The sequence below is a fragment of the Aegilops tauschii genome, chromosome 5 (genome assembly GCF_002575655.3).
Source record: "Aegilops tauschii subsp. strangulata cultivar AL8/78 chromosome 5, Aet v6.0, whole genome shotgun sequence".
NCBI lineage: Eukaryota > Viridiplantae > Streptophyta > Magnoliopsida > Poales > Poaceae > Aegilops > Aegilops tauschii.
The window spans coordinates 7,100,781-7,113,374 of record NC_053039.3 but is presented as its reverse complement, the minus strand read 5'-3'; positions in this window follow the sequence as shown (position 1 = coordinate 7,113,374).

The following is a 12,594-nucleotide window of genomic DNA, read 5'->3' as shown; positions in this document are numbered from 1 at the left end:
GCACCATTTTATCAGTTGTTTGCAGTCTCTAACGGCAAGTCGCGTCGTGCCTTCCTGTTTGGATGTGACGACCTCTTTCTGATAATTTTGGTAATGTGATCATGCTTTAATTTTCTGCTCGAAAGATGTTGGAACTCCACTACGCAGTGTTGAATTATTTCTTTTGTCGGAATGCGTAGTGTTGATTTGGCTCGCAAGTTTTCAAAATTCAAGGATTGAGAGTTGCCATCAAAACAAAACCAAGCCTGCCGCACACTTCTTGATGCTCAACTTTACCTGTTTTTTTTGTTGTTGCGAGGTAGCTTTACCTGAATTGAGATTTATATGAATAATTATTGGCAGGTTAAATAGCAGTAGTTTAACACATATTATGCAAGAGTTTCATTACACAAGATTGAAACTTATATCCGCGTTAGCTCGTGATCAATGAAATGCCCATGTACAACACTGAAGTGTGGTGAACTGGCTGCTACTAATATTTAAGATAGATGCAGCTCGCTGCTACTAATATTTAAGATAGATGCAGCTCCCGTTAGTTGGTGCATGGCGTGAACTTAAGAGGAGAAGAAATGGTGATGATCGTATCAAGTAATAAGTGAAGAAGGAATCCATACGCCTACTTTGTGAAATTATAGATGGCCATTGATGCGGCTGTGCTCTTTTATGCGGCTTTCTGAGATGGATCCCAAGCTACTTGTCTCTCTGAAAGCTTACATGATTGACCGCAATACATGCAAAACAAGTTCGCAATATCGGAACCGTTGTTTGCAGCAATATTCGTCCAGAATCATCGCAGCGTGTCATGCAACAAACAACAGATAGGGTTTAGTTTGTGCTCTTTTGCTAACCAAAAATATATACATGCATGGTAAAGTAGGAGTATGTGCAAAATAGACACCGGCCGATGCATGAATGTGCATGCATGTTGATCTCGTGCATTTAATACTATATACATTCTGCAATCGTCCCTACAAAAATGACGATCGATGTATCTAGCTAGCTAGTATGTACAGCCCTAGCCGCCCTTCCTCCGCCCCTCTTCCCTTCCTTGCCGCCGCCTGAGGCAGCCGCCGGGCAAGCCCGGGGCACCAAGGATGGTGGTGGCGGGGCCTCGGTTGCCCTGCTTCTGCGTGGGGAACCCCGGATCTGGAGCGGCGGCTCCATTGGCAAGGCACAACCGCTAGCAGCCGTGCGGGCGGTGGATCTGGTGTCCCGGCCGCGTGGGCAGCGGGATCCGGTGGTCGGCGGCGGCTTCTGCGTCGGACCGGTTTGAGCTCCGGACCAGGTAGATGGCTCGGGCGGGGCCTTCGGGTTTAGATATTAGGTTTAGGTGAGAGGTCTAGGCATGTGGTCCAGCTTGCATCCCTTCATCATTTGGATAAGAGTAGCGACAGATGTTGTCAAGATGACGGATTCAGGCATATTGTTGTTCTACTTTGTAAGGTCCTCGAGAATAATCAATAAAATGACCGCATACATCTCTCAGATGCAGAGGCCGGGGGTCATCTTCCTTAAAAAAAAGCTAGTATGTACAAAGTGACGTATAAGATGAGAGGGTTGGATCGGATCGATCGGATGGGATGCTACCAACGTAATGCACAGTTAGCTAGCTTTTTGAATGTTGCCTGGCTAGGGCTAGTCCTACTGGACGACCACGACTCTACGTGTGCGGGCTCGGTTCTGCCTCACCCACTGGTAGAGATGGGGGGATGCCACGAAGTAGGAGTGGGTCCCACCAAACCCGCCGTGCAACATCCCGATCACCCTGCCATCGCGTCGACAAGTGGCGCCCCGGACATCCCGGCCACGCTGTCCACGTCGACCTCAACGAAGATCATCCTATAACCGAGCTCATTGGTGCTCATCATTTCCATACCCCTGGTGCAGCTCGTCCACCCCATGGCATCCCCTGGTGCCCGTTCACCGCCGGCCAGGCCACGAGCATGCACCGCATGGCCGCCCTTGGCATGCTCCGAGCCACGGGGAGGGTCGGGTGCGGTCCGGGGCAGACATCGTCGGTGTGGAAGTCTCTCAGAGCCCCGACTACGACCGTGAGCACGAGGATGTCGTGCGGCCATGCCGACGCCGTGATCTTTGCGTCCACGTACCTCCTGGCTTCCAAAGGCAATCCGGCCTGCCGGCAAGCTTCGCCGTGATGATAACAGACCACCAATGCGCGGAAGAGGCGCGCCTTCTCGATCGTCAACGGGTCGGCCCAGCAGTAGACGTGCTTCAGGGCATGGGCCGCTGTCATCACGTGACATTCATCATGTCGTTGATCACATTGTGGACGAAGCCCACGGAAGTGCTTGGGCTCTGCACGGCTAGCGCTCTCTCTCTCCTGCTCGTTTCGGATGCTCCGCACTCGGTTAGCGATCCTCCGGATCTCATTCACCTTGCCGGGCATCGGGGCAAACTGGATGTACATCAGTGCTTGGCCGCGTCGTACCTCGTCCTCCACGGATTCGGCTGGGCCATCGGGCTATGTATGTTACTGTACCCCCGCGGGCATCCGAGGAGAGCCTCAAGCCGTCGGCTGTAGGAGATATGCCCTAGAGGCAATAATAAATGATATTATTTATCTCCGAGTTCATAATTATGTTTATGTTCCATGCTATAACTGCTATGGTTCTCGAGTCTGCAATAACCACGAGGCTCGGAGGAAGACTCATATGCACGTGTGGAATAATAAACGGTAAAATGTATTCCTAGTCTGGCCTCTAAGACTAGCTCAAGTGTTGCATGATGGTTATGTTTTCCTGATCATGGGCATGTCTATGTCAGCAACCTTGAGGGCATAATGTTAAGAGAACATTTGTGTTGAATCGACCCGGCATGATGTTATGCTATAAGATTCATTCGTCACAAGTTTATTGGTACATAACACAGAGATGGTTAACGTTTGCATGATTCCTTAGACCATGAGAGTATCGAGTTTCTTCATGCTTGCTTCATGAACTTTGGGGTTTGTTAAACGTCATCCGTAAATGGGTGGCTATTACGGCGGCTTACGGGTTCATGGAAAAGTGTGTCAAGTAACTTGATAGCTCAAGATTGGGATTTGCTCCTCCGACGATGGAGAGATATCTCTGGGCCCTCTCGGTGTTACGGTATCCATCATCGTCTGGCCAGACACTTTGTGATTTGATCACGGGGATGCCGGAACACGATAACGAGAAAAGAGAACAATACCGGTAACGAGGTAACTAGCATAGTGGAAAAGTTGTTGATCCACGGGAATGCCAACATGTCTCACCTCGGGTATTTGTAACATATCGCGAAGCAACAGGAATAGCACACGACAACTGGAGGTTCACTCAAATATTTATTCGTGTGGGTATAGGGGTCAATATGGGTGTCCACGGCTCCGATGTTGATCATTGATCGGAAGGGGTTCCGGGTCATGTCTATACTTCACCGAACCTATAGGGTCACACACTTAAGGGTCATCTATCTGCTGAATACTAGACAGGGAGTCTGAGTGAAAATCACCGAAAAAGTTTCGGACACCGAAAAGTTTCGGACAGCGGAATCGTACCGCAGAGAGAGGTCATCGGATAAGTTTCGATGATACCGAAAAGTTGTTTCGGGATACACCATTAAGTCAAATTGGTTTCGGCACATGCCTGATAATTCTTGGAGGATGCCAGAATCATTCTGGAAGCTTTTTGGAATTTTCTGAGATAAAAACCGGAAATGTTCTGGAGCTGCCGGAGCCACTTCATATGCGTTTCGCAGATGAAAATCACTAAAACCGGAATTGTTTCGGAACGCGTTGAAAATCATTTTAGTGGGTACTGGAAATGTTCTTAGCCCACATAAATATTTTCAGTTCGATCAGACGCTGAAAAATGTCGTCGTGAATAGTGAAAATCAGCTTTATGGTTACTTTATGGAAAGCCACCTTTTGGGGCTTTGCTCCAAAAGATCTTGGGGATGACATGGATGGATAGGAGCCATTTTTTGGGCCCCTCATGAGGGTGTGGCCGGCCACATGGGGTATCCCCCCTTGGGGACCCTCTTGTTCCTTGGTTTCACTCCTAGGTCCTTGTGGAAGGACTTCATTCATGTGCATTTTGGGTTTTTTGTGAAACTACCCTACCCCCTTGGGATTTCCTATAAATAGAGGTGGAGGGGCAGCCCTCCACACTCATCCCTTGCTCTCATACACATGCCATGCATTATCTGGCTTCTTCTCTCCCTCCCACGAAAAGAGTTTCGTAGGGCCGTAAGGCTGTCTGGGTTCCGGCAGGAACTAGTTCTGGACGGCGAAGCCCTGCCGGATAGATGACACCGTATGTGTGCAACTCTGTAGAGAGATCATAGTTTCGGTCTTAGTTCGTGAGTGCCTCCCGAAGGGCTGTCCGCGTGACCGTCCGAGTTTCGAAGGTCCTCCCGAAGGGCTGTCCGAGTGACCGTTCGAGTTTCGAAGGTCCTCCCGAAGGGCTGTCCGCGACACCGTCCGGGGGGCTGTTCGACCGCCTCCTAGAGGGCTGTCTGAGGAGCAGATGAGGGTATACATCCTCGCGGTTGGGAGGTTGTAAATCCTAGCTGCGGGGATCTGCACCGCCGATCGTCATCGACTCTACTTCCCGCTGCGCTACGAGTCGGTAACGAAAAAGATCAAACCATGTATGCAGTCTCCATAGTGGTCCTGGGCTGGTGCGTAGGTCGGAAAATTTTTGTTTTCTGCTGCGTTCCCCTACAGTGGCATCAAGAGCCGTGCTATGCGTAGATGCAGGTTTCGATCTAGAATACATGGAGATGTATGGGTATTGCATAATATAATTAGGTAGTAGATGAGATCTATTGCTGAAAATTATTTATGCGGGTGACAGATGAAATCTGTTACCCGAGGTTCTTGTTGCTTCCCTAGAATTTGCGTTTGCTCAATCTCGAGACAGCATGGTGGAATTTGACAAAGTTCTGGCAATCCGTGATCCTGATTGATCATGGAAGTGCTATCAGTTCTTTGGGTTCTGCCGTAGTCAAAAGAAAGATGAAATTCGCAGATGAAAGGGCATTGCAGATATGATCTGCACGGGGGTCATGCGTATGACGAAGTTTAGTATGGGGCTCGAGATTTAATTATCCCGTGTTTCATACACCCCGAGATGTTAATCTAGCAACCTGAATAATCATACTTGATGATAAAACGTTGGTAGTTGCGGTTTAAGTCAAAACCTTAGAAGCCACGTAAAATAAAATTTTGCATAAACCTATTAGAGGCGTCTAACTTGGTTTTGCAGGATGTGCATGTGATGTGGTATAGCAGTGCTCATACTAATTCGATTATGTATGAGATGACTATATGATGTAATTTGATTAACATGACCTGCGTGTCATGATTCGGCATGATGGCTGGAGCCATATGATTGCATTTTAATGACCTGCGTGTCAACCTTGTTGTAATGCATTATTTTGTTAGCTATAGAGATAGCAATATTATCTGGTGCATCGACAAGGTGGTGGCAATCTTCGTGAAGGTGACCACCGACGCGAATGCCGAAGACGAAGAAATGAAATACTTCTCCGTCAGAAAGGGCTATACCATATCATGCTATTATGAATTGCCTGAGATGTTTATCCCTTATGATGCACCCTTCTTGATTGCGCCGTAGTCGCTTTTATTAGGGTGATCTCTCACTTAAAATATCAAGTAGTTAGTGTTCTCCCAAGTGTAGCACCGTCACGGCACCTATCTTTTCGGGGTGCGCCATGGATGCATGGGTACGAACGATTAGAGAAGTGTGAGGCGGGTGAGGTCAGACCTCGCAGCAAGATCACTTGGTTGTCTTGACGTTCATGGCAGGATCGTCCTGAGCTCGGAACACACGCATCGAAAGATGAGCAAGAGTCACATAGAGATGTGATCGGCAAGTTGGCCTACCGATTAAAATTCCCGTTATGAGATGATGATTCTATGGCGATGAATTGAAGTCTGGATCTTGTATCACTCAAAATTAATTGTGAGAGATATTGATTTGAGTGGGAGCGCACTGTTGAATTAACATGTTTAATTCTCAGTGCAATTAATTATGAACACTGTCTAAGTGTTTCTTGCAAAATAGTTGTAGAATAATGGTTCGCGTTTCCACCTTCCCTATTAAAATTGAATAACTGTTAAATATCTGGTTAAAACTTTACGATTGGTAACGTAATATGAGGATTGTCCTCAAAAGTGCCGAGAAGGACTTTGTCCTATCGCATGCTTTCCGTATCCTCCCGCTAAAGCTATGGATCATGTGACTCTCGTCCTTCGATCCAAAAGCTATAATACTGTTTCAGTCAAGTGCAATATGTTTGCTTCCATGAAACCCAAACTTCGAAAGTTGGGATAGTTATATGATATTCATGGAACTGGAAATTATTTTCAGATACAAACAAAGCAATGTTTGTTTGCAAGTATTAGTAAAAGTGTTTACTATGCATTTGACTGTTGGGAAAGGGATCCAGAAGAACGCCTGTCATATAATGAAAGGTGAATAAACAACAACTTAAAGAGAAAGGAAGTGTCCAAAGGGTGTTAGTATGACTTACACGCCTAGGAAGTCCGGGGCTAACGCCACTCTTAAGTTGGGTGCTTCTTTTGCGAGTAGGAGAAATACTAAAAGTTAAACTGTTAGAAGTAAAAAGGCAGAAAGAAAGATGACTGGAATATCCAGCTCATGTATGAATGTCATACAAGTTTTTGTTGTATAGTAGGCTGGTCAAAGATATAGTTCTTGGGAATTATGGTTAAACATGTTAATCACTAATTCTTGGGTATTGTGAGTTAATCACAAAGATACCCGCTCGATTGCATTCAATTGCGAATCACTGTAAGAGCTACTGTGGCCTAAAAGGACTAGCCAGAAATGAGGTTAAGGTATACACAGGGAACATAGTAAATGTTACTATACCTTCCATCGGTGTATTGCCGTCTGTATTTATTTTCATAATTCATTTACAGTTTTACAAACTCTAGCCCATTGCATAAGGTATCTTGCAAGAAGGTTGTTCATAAGAGAACCTTTTATGTTCGATGTTATGAATAACACAAGGGCCATACTTTCATTATGAATGAGATGTATGTTATGAATATTGATAATAATACAATACCTCTGGGTTTACTTTCATAATTCATTTTAGAGTTTCATACACTCTAGCCCATTGCACAATGTATGTTGCAAAAGAGTTGTTCATAAAAACAACAATTGTTGTTAAGTATTATGAATAAAATGAAGGGCCATGCTTCCATCCAAGATGGGACGTATGTTATGAATATTGAGGGTAATATGATACATCCATAACACTAACGCTAAATGTCGCAAGACTAAAAGAATACCACACAAGTGTGGCACTACATTTGGTCACATTGGAGAAACCCGCATGGAAAATTCCATTATGATGGATTTTGAAGTCTTTTTGATTTTGAATCATCTGACACTTGCAACTTTCCTCCGAAAAGTGATGTGACTAAAATACCGTTCACAGGCAATAAGGAACGAACAACAAACTTATTAGTGATCATACATTTGATGTGTGTAGTCCGATAAGTGTTGTTAGTGGTGGATTTATTTATCTTCAGAAATGACTCAAGTAGATATATGGATATTTACTTGATGAGACGTAAGTCTGGATCTTTTGAAATCATTCGAAAGGTTTTCAAAAATGAAGTAGAAGTTATTGTAACAAGAAAATTATGTTTCTGCAAATTGATTGCACAAAGGAATATTTGAGTTACATGTTTAGCGAATGTCTGATGAGTTGTGAAAGGGGTTTCATAACTTGCACCTCCCGGAACACCACTGCAAGTGAAAAGTCCGTCGAGATGTAATCTAACCATTTATGACATGGTAAGGTCAAAGATGACATAAATAAATTTGCCATTATCCTTTTTAAAGTGATGCTTTAGAGACTGCGGCTTTTACACTGAAAAGAGCTACATCGGGTCTGTTGAAATGAAGCCATGGTATGGTACGCCCAACCATGTTATATCTTTTCTTAACATTTGGAATATGGGGCTTGTGTAAAAGGTTACAAACCTATTCCAAATCAGACCAGTGCTACTTTGTAGGTTATACCAAAATGTTGGGTATTCCTCCCTCACTATACCGAGGCAAATAGTTTTGCCGTGAAACGGTGTGCTTTTAAAGAGAATGGTTCTTTCAAAAAGGTGAGTGGGAGAATAGTGCAACTCGACGAGATAAACAGTATCTAAGTCATCAGATCAAAGGAAAGAGACCTTCGAAGTAATTCCAGAGTTTCCTACTGCGACTGATACGGAAGTTTCTACAATAAAATGTATGAACTTCGGTCGAACTTGCAGCTGAACCACGTAGGCAAGGCTCGTGCAAACCTCTCAGGTGCGCAAACGAGATATTGTTGTTAGACAACATTATACCTACGATACACAAGGAAGCGTTGATGGGCCCTGACTCCGGAATTGGCTAAATGCCAATACAACCCAAGTTAGTTTCCATATAAGTGATTCAAGATTAAAACCTTGATACACCTTTCGGAAGACTTAGAGTCTAACGAATATTTATGGAACTTAAAACTGATATGGATAAAAAGTTTTATCCATAAAGCTCGACTTGTTGAAATAACAAGTTCAAGAGTTGACTACGATGAGGTTGTTTTCATCGTAGCGATGCTTAAAGTCGGTTCGGGTTGAACTAGCAATTAATACATATTTCAATCATGAGATATGAAACATGGATGATAAAAGGATTTCCATCTGATGGAAATGAAAGCTAGGACTTGTATATGATACAGTCCAAAGTAATTTGTCGATCTAGAGGATGCTAGTAGGTATGCAAACTTCAGAGTTCCAGCAATGGACAGAAGAGAGCAAAATGGAGTTGGAATCTTCGTGTTTTGATGAAAGGGTCAAAGGGGTTTTGAGTTCATCAATGGGTAACGAAGATGCTTGTAATTCAAGAAAGTAAGTGGGAGCGTAATAATATTTCTAAAAACCTTATGTGCTTGGCACATTGGTAATTGGAAATAAATTTCCTGACACGAATTAGGACTTCATTTGAAAATAGTTTTTCGATGAAGTGCTTAGGCTAAATAGCCTCAATATTAGGCATGATGATCTATGGAGATAGATTTACCTAATGGGGCTAAGCAATGAATACATATTGACAAGATGCTAAAACCTTTTAGCATTTAAAACGCCAAGGAGTGATTCTTGCCAAAGTCACATGGAAGGAGTTTTTGCAAGACTCGGTGTCCCAAAACACTGATGAGTAAAATACATGATGGAGATTCCACACACTTTTGTGTTTGGATTAATCATGTATTCCATGGTATGTAAAACAACCAGATATGTCCGATACTCCCAAGGTGTTGCGAGTATGGATACTAAAGTGATCAAAGTACTGATCGTGGGGCAACAGTGAAAGATGTCATTGAGTACTAGAGTAAGTACTGATGATATGTTTTCTTGCAAGCGGAGATCATGAAGAGTTCGTTGTAAAATGTTACATCGATAGTCTTCATCTTTTCACCGTGCGATTTTCGATTTAAGTTAAGGGTTTTGTGTAACACACAATGTGGTGGCACAGTTAGTTGGATTTGTTCAAACTAGTTACTGTGGCGAATTCTATAACAAGGGCTAAGTATGTTGACGCTTTAGAAGCGACAAAGAAGATGTTGAATCACATAGTTCATTCATGAACTTAGTATAGTTCCAAGATGGCTTTTGACAATGGGACACTACTGCAGGTAGTTGCTCCATAACTCAGTCTGAGGAATCCAGGTTCGACCTGTGATTCACATACATACAAAGCCAAGTCCACACAAAATATGATTTTTTGTGAAAACGTGAAAACGCGAGGACATGCAAAGATACACACGGAACTGAAGTCGTCAGATCCGTTGGACATCAGGCTATACCACAAGCGAAGCATATTTACACCGGTGTGCCACAGGTGTAAAGTGCATTAGCATTAACTAGATTATTGACTCTAGTGCAAGTGGGAGTCTGTAGGAGATATGCCCTAGAGGCAATAATAAATGATATTATTTATCTCCGAGTTCATAATTATGTTTATGTTCCATGCTATAACTGCTATGGTTCTCGAGTCTGCAATAACCACGAGGCTCGGAGGAAGACTCATATGCACGTGTGGAATAATAAACGGTAAAATGTATTCCTAGTCTGGCCTCTAAGACTAGCTCAAGTGTTGCATGATGGTTATGTTTTCCTGATCATGGGCATGTCTATGTCAGCAACCTTGAGGGCATAATGTTAAGAGAACATTTGTGTTGAATCGACCCGGCATGATGTTATGCTATAAGATTCATTCGTCACAAGTTTATTGGTACATAACACAGAGATGGTTAACGTTTGCATGATTCCTTAGACCATGAGAGTATCGAGTTTCTTCATGCTTGCTTCATGAACTTTGGCGTTTGTTAAACGTCATCCGTAAATGGGTGGCTATTACGGCGGCTTACGGGTTCATGGAAAAGTGTGTCAAGTAACTTGATAGCTCAAGATTGGGATTTGCTCCTCCGACGATGGAGAGATATCTCTGGGCCCTCTCGGTGTTACGGTATCCATCATCGTCTGGCCAGACACTTTGTGATTTGATCACGGGGATGCCGGAACACGATAACGAGAAAAGAGAACAATACCGGTAACGAGGTAACTAGCATAGTGGAAAAGTTGTTGATCCACGGGAATGCCAACATGTCTCACCTCGGGTATTTGTAACATATCGCGAAGCAACAGGAATAGCACACGACAACTGGAGGTTCACTCGAATATTTATTCGTGTGGGTATAGGGGTCAATATGGGTGTCCACGGCTCCGATGTTGATCATTGATCGGAAGGGGTTCCGGGTCATGTCTATACTTCACCGAACCTATAGGGTCACACACTTAAGGGTCATCTATCTGCTGAATACTAGACAGGGAGTCTGAGAGAAAATCACCGAAAAAGTTTCGGACACCGAAAAGTTTCGGACAGCGGAATCGTACCGCAGAGAGAGGTCATCGGATAAGTTTCGATGATACCGAAAAGTTGTTTCGGGATACACCATTAAGTCAAATTGGTTTCGGCACATGCCTGATAATTCTTGGAGGATGCCAGAATCATTCTGGAAGCTTTTTGGAATTTTCTGAGATAAAAACCGGAAATGTTCTGGAGCTGCCGGAGCCACTTCATATGCGTTTCGCAGATGAAAATCACTAAAACCGGAATTGTTTCGGAACGCGTTGAAAATCATTTTAGTGGGTACTGGAAATGTTCTTAGCCCACATAAATATTTTCAGTTCGATCAGACGCTGAAAAATGTCGTCGTGAATAGTGAAAATCAGCTTTATGGTTACTTTATGGAAAGCCACCTTTTGGGGCTTTGCTCCAAAAGATCTTGGGGATGACATGGATGGATAGGAGCCATTTTTTGGGCCCCTCATGAGGGTGTGGCCGGCCACATGGGGTATCCCCCCTTGGGGACCCTCTTGTTCCTTGGTTTCACTCCTAGGTCCTTGTGGAAGGACTTCATTCATGTGCATTTTGGGTTTTTTGTGAAACTACCCTACCCCCTTGGGATTTCCTATAAATAGAGGTGGAGGGGCAGCCCTCCACACTCATCCCTTGCTCTCATACACATGCCATGCATTATCTGGCTTCTTCTCTCCCTCCCACGAAAAGAGTTTCGTAGGGCCGTAAGGCTGTCTGGGTTCCGGCAGGAACTAGTTCTGGACGGCGAAGCCCTGCCGGATAGATGACACCGTATGTGTGCAACTCTGTAGAGAGATCATAGTTTCGGTCTTAGTTCGTGAGTGCCTCCCGAAGGGCTGTCCGCGTGACCGTCCGAGTTTCGAAGGTCCTCCCGAAGGGCTGTCCGAGTGACCGTTCGAGTTTCGAAGGTCCTCCCGAAGGGCTGTCCGCGACACCGTCCGGGGGGCTGTTCGACCGCCTCCTAGAGGGCTGTCTGAGGAGCAGATGAGGGTATACATCCTCGCGGTTGGGAGGTTGTAAATCCTAGCTGCGGGGATCTGCACCGCCGATCGTCATCGACTCTACTTCCCGCTGCGCTACGAGTCGGTAACGAAAAAGATCAAACCATGTATGCAGTCTCCATAGTGGTCCTGGGCTGGTGCGTAGGTCGGAAAATTTTTGTTTTCTGCTGCGTTCCCCTACATCGGCACCGAACCCACCCCCTCCTCCCTTCTCCCCTGCCGCCGCCGGTGCGAGCTGACGGGCAAAGCCCGGTCGGCCAGGGCGGCGGCGGGGATTCTTCTCCCTCCTGGTCAGAAGCTGGCGGTGCGGGACGTCAGATCTGGGCTGCGACGCGGCGCGTGCACAGGGCACGGCGGCGGGGCACGCCGTGTTGGCGGCGGCGGCTGCTGGGCACGGCGTCCGTGGGGAGGCTGCGTGGTGGGGTGGTCGGCGTGCCCGTGCTGGTGACGGCCGCCTTCTGAGGCCAGCGAGCGCGGGCGGCGCGACCTAGCTCAGGCGTACAGGTGGACTTGGCGGGCGCGTTGCGGCTGCTGGCCGGCGGGCTGGGATCGTCTCGCCGATGTGCAGGGGCTGGGCGGTGGTTGCTGCGATTCATGCTGACCCCCCCCCCCCCCCCGATCTGGATCTAGAT